Below are 5,345 nucleotides of genomic sequence, written 5' to 3' on the forward strand. Positions count from 1 at the left end.
GCCCAAGAAGTCGCCTTCCTGCTCCAAATCTCAGTACTTGGAACACCTGGACATAGCCATTATGTCTCCTGTTGGTCTCCCCATCCCGTTTCTGGAGAGATCTTTCTTATGGTTAGATGTCTATAGGATCTTTTTTTAATCGCCAGTCCCAGGGCACAACAGGTTTCCCCATAGGCAGCCCATCCACCAGGCAACACGAGGAATCTACCACTTCCCAGGAAAGAAAAACTTTTGTTCAATTAATGCAGGCAATCAGCTGGTTTCCCCAGCCTATCCATGCAGTTGAAGTTTTGAACTTGGGTACAAGAGTTTACATTTAAGGCCAGGTGCAGTGGCTCATGCCTGTAATCCCAGCACTTTGGGAGGCCGAGGCAGGCAAACTTGAGGCCAGGAGTTTGAGACCAGCCTGGCCAACATGGTGAAACCCCATCTCTACTAAAAATACAAAAATTAGCTGGGTGTGGTGGCTATGCCTGTAATCCCAGCCATGCAGGAGGCTGAGGCAGGAGAATCACTTGAATCCGGGAGGTGGAGGTTGCAGTGAGCCAAGATTGCGCCACTGCACTCCAGCCTGGGCAGCAGAGCGAGACCTTGTCTCAAAAAAAAGAAAGAAAGAAAGAAAGAGTTTACATTTAAAATTGGTTGGTTAGAATAGAATCTAATGATCCCAAAAAGGTTTTGCTTTGTTTTGCTTTGTTATTGTTTCTGTTTTTTAATTGAGACAGTCTCGCTCTGTTGCCCAAGTTGGAATGCAATGGCGCGAACTTGGCTTCCCAGATCCTCCGCTCCTGGGTTCAAGCAATTCTTGTGCCTCAGCTTCCCAAGCAGCTGAGATTACAGGAGCCTGCCACCATGCCCAGCTAATTTTTTGTATTTTCAGTAGAGACCAGGTTTTGCCATGTTGGCCAGGCTGGTCTCGAACTCTTGACCTCAGGTGATCCACCCGCCTCAGCCTCCCAAAGTGCTGGAATTATAGGTGTGAGCCACCACACCCAGCCCCAAAGAGTTTTGAATCTGCATTTCATCATCTGCTATGTCCCCCATCCCTCTCAATATTGTTTCATCTGAGGGTGGCATCAGTATACCTTTCCTGCCCTCCTCTTGTTGTGACCAAACGAGTTACAGAGAAATGTCACACTTTGAGACAAATTAAAGAGGCCTTTGTTAGCCGGCGACCAAGAGGCAGCTAACGCTCAAACTTCTCTCGGCCCTGAGGAAGGGGCTAGTTTTGTTTTTGTACTGTGGTCTAAATAGAGGAGGGGGGGATTTTAGCTGAAGTAATTTTTACAGAAGCAGAACTGGCAAAAAGTTAAAAAATTAATTAGTTACAAATGCAGTTACAAAAAAATAAACAGTTCCAGGTGCAGGGGCTTAAACTATCACAAAGAGATAAATGCAGGGGTTTTGGGTGCGCGTCCCCAGGAGCAGATGGTGCAGCTTGCCTCAATATCTTATCAGTTGGTGCATTCCTGAATGTGCTTTGAGTCAGTTTACACTAGTTATGCCGTAAGGGAGGGAGGTGAAAGGGGGCTGCAAATAAAAAAACTAAAATGGAGTCTGTTCGGCTCTCTCTCTGCTAGGAGAGAGTCACTCAGTTTAAAACAAGGTAGGGTATCATACTCTTTAAGTCATCAAGAAGAATATTGGGAGTATGCAACCCCTCAAAGAGGGTGACATCTCTCCAAGGGGACAAAAAACCTTTTATTCTTTTTATATAGAAAGCACAGATACGCATACAGTCCATAAACAGATTGATGGTATATCATCTGTGGTGTTACAATTTCATAAGGGAGGTGGGTATTCAGGAAAAACAATAAAGGTCCTCAGGGGAATGATAATTTTTTAAAGTTTGAGAAACAGTAATCTAGAGGCTAAATCTCTGGACAAATATCACATGAGTCTGCTGGACATCTCCCCAGAGCTGCCGAACCCCTCAAATGACATGGCTCTAGCTGCAGCAGGACCTTCTGGCTCCATCGGGGCCAGCTGACCATTTTCAGATAGGTAGGGATGCAGGAATGTTTTCTTTTGTTTTGTTTTGCTTTCTTTTCTCTTTTTGAGATGGAGTCTTGCTCTGTCACCCAGGCTGGAATGTGGTGGCACAATCTTGATTCACTGCAACCTGTGCTTCCTGGGTTTAAGCAATTATCGTGCCTCAGCCTCCCAGGTAGCTGGGACTACAGGTGCACACCACCCACACCTGGCTAATTTTTGTATTTTTAGTAGAGATGAGGTTTCACCATGTTGGCCAGGCTGGCAGAAATGTTTTCATATACACTAAGACATTGTGCAACAATGCCTTCAACAACCAAGAGGGCACAGAGATCAACAATCAATTCACTCGAGCTCTAAATGGGCATCAAATCATTATCAATTCATTCATGCATTCATTGATTCAACAAATTTGAGTGTTCTAGGAGCTGGGGGTACAACAATGAACAAAATAGATTTTTTTTAAAAAGCTCTCCACTTTCATGGAGCTTACAGTCTAGAAAAGGTTGAGATTTGGGGAAGACAGACAATAAACAAAAACTAAATTGTATTGTCAGATGGAGATGAAGTGCCAGTAAGGAAAAAAAAGCCTCTTAAAAGCTGTGGTCTGAGGGGTTTTTAGGGAGGTAAAACCATTCTGTATGACACAGTAGTGACGGATACATGTCATACTGCATTTGTCAAGACCCACAGAGCCAAGCAACATAAAAAGTGAAACCTCATGTAAACTATGAGCTGTAGTTAATAATGTATCAGTATTGGTTCATTAAGTGTAACAAATGTACCACATTAATGGAAGATGTTAATAATGGAAGAAACTGTTAGGAGCTGCAGGGGAGATGGGGAGGGTATGTTGAAATCTGTACTATCTGCTCAATTATTCTGTAAATCTAATACTGTACTACATAAATAAAGCCTAGTAATTTTTTTAATGCTATAATCTGAGCCCATGCAAAAAAAAAAAAAAAATAACAGAAAAGAAAGGGCACTACTGGTATGTTTGGAATCAGAAAATTTGGCAAGAAGAGAGTTGAAAGGGGTATGTGTATGAGTGAAACTGACTTTGGCCAGGTGAAATGAATCCGTGTGCCAATAGGAATCAGGTAAAATAGTGCAACTAGGAAGAAACAAGAGGAAATTGATTCCAAGAGATGCTGTGGAACAATGAGAGCAGAAAAGCTCACAGAAGCAGCGCATAGCAGTTTTGAAAAGAGCTTTAATGATAAAATATAGAAGCCACAACTACACAAGGAGGATAAAAGAAAGAAGTCAAGCTGTGATCAATTTTAAAGGGAAGTTCTGTGCCAGAAACAGAGGGGATAGTAATCAATGCACATAGCAGAATTTAGGAATTAGGAGTGGAGAGGAAATTACATGCAATTTTTACCCTTCTCCCAGACACGATTTCCAGCTTATAATTAATTAGAATTAGTTTTCTGAGTCTTCCCAGCTATACCAAACTGTGAGAAATAATAATGAAGAAAAGGAACATTTCATTATACCTAGATTAATTCATCACAGGAGTCTAAACAGCTGACAAATTTTTCATTGCAGGGACTTGAAAGGCCACACACTTGCAATAACAGAAGACTTGTGAGGAAAGGAATCAGACCTATGGGTAAGCTAAAGGCGGGAAGTGACTTCATCAATCCATAAGCAGCACAAGTGAACATTAAGTCTCTATGCCCTATGTATCCCAGAAAAGCCCTAAGGACTGTCAGTTACACAAGAGGGGCACAACCCTGCCCCTGCCCTCAGGGGGATTATGGTCTTATTGGAAAGACTAGACTTGCTCACCTGAAATACAGAGAATAAAGGTGAATAAAATAGTGTTTCACTGAACAGATAGAAGAGAGTGAGCGCTATGGACTGCAGGTGTGTGTCCCCTGCAAATTTGTATGTTAAAGCCCTAGTCCCCACTGTGTTCCGTATTTGGAGCTGAGGCCTTTGGGAGGTAATTAATGTCAGGTGAGGGAAGAGGGTGAGTGCCCTCATGATGGGATTAGTGCCTTTGTAAGGAGATGAAGGGACTAGTGTATGCTCTTTCTCTCTCTGCCTCTCTATCTCTGTCTCTCTCTCTCTCTCTGCCATGTTAGAATACAGCAAGATGTCTTTCTGCAAACTAAGAAGAGAAACCTCTCCAAGAACCCCAACAGTTGGCACCTTGATCTTGGACTTTTCAGTCTTCAGAACTGTGAGGAAATGTCTGTTGCTAAAACCACCCAGTCCATGGTGTTTTTGCTGCAGCAGCCCAAACTATAGCTCAAAATAAAAAGGGAGGTCAGATTATGTGGGCTAAACGATGCTTCTACTTTCTCTCCAACAAGAGAAAGTGAACAAAGAATAGAGACTTCAGGAGGTGAGGACTACTGCAGCGACTATGGTCCTTTGGTCGAGGAACCCAAGGACAACATTGAGATAGAGACACAAACCAGATCAGCAGTTCTCAAATGAGAGAGGCAACCTCACACCACCCCGAACCCCAATATACTTCTCCTCTCCCTGCTGTTAGCCAAGTCTTCCCTTCTGCCCAGAGAGCCCTCAGCCTTCTCTGTGCTCTACACAACCTTTGAAACCAAGTTCAAGTTCCAACTCTTTGGCAAAGCCTAACATTGATCTCATTTTTCTCAGAATTCCATCAACACACATGATGTATACCATTTGTTTACTATCCTCATATGAAACGTGGTGTGACAGGGAGCAATGAATTTGCAGTAATATCTGGATTCCACTGGAGAGTCACTTCTCACTAGCTATGTTAACCTGAGTGGATTATTTAGCATTCCCAAGCCTCAGTTTCCTGATTTACAAAATGGGAAAAATGAGAGGATTCAAAGCCTCTATCCTGAGGACACAGAACAATGGGAACTCGCGTATATTAATGGTTGGGTGTAAATTGATCCAAGCCCTTTGAAAACAATTTGCTAGTGTCTCCTAAAGTTAAATCTATGCCTATTCTATGAGCTAGCAATTCCACTCCTAGATGTATAACCAATAGTAATAAGCGCTTAAGGCTGGGCGCGGTGGCTCACACCTGTAATCCCAGCACTTTGGGAGGCTGAGGCAGGTGGATCATCTGAGGTCAGGAGTTCGAGACCAGCCTGGCCAACATGGAGAAACCCAATCTCTACTAAAAATACAAAATTAGCAAGGCATGGTGGCACATACCTGTAATCCCAGTTACTCAGGAGGCTGAAGCAGGAGAATCGCTTGAACTTGGGAGGTGGAGGTTGTGGTGAGCCAAAATTGCGCCACTGAACTTCAGCTTGGGCAACAAGAGCAAGACTACATCTCAAGAAAAAAAAGAAAAAAGAAAGAAATGAATGCTTAACAAAGGTGCCAAGAACATACAC

Source organism: Piliocolobus tephrosceles, chromosome 3, assembly GCF_002776525.5.
Source record: "Piliocolobus tephrosceles isolate RC106 chromosome 3, ASM277652v3, whole genome shotgun sequence".
In the NCBI taxonomy this organism is placed as follows: Eukaryota; Metazoa; Chordata; class Mammalia; order Primates; family Cercopithecidae; genus Piliocolobus; species Piliocolobus tephrosceles.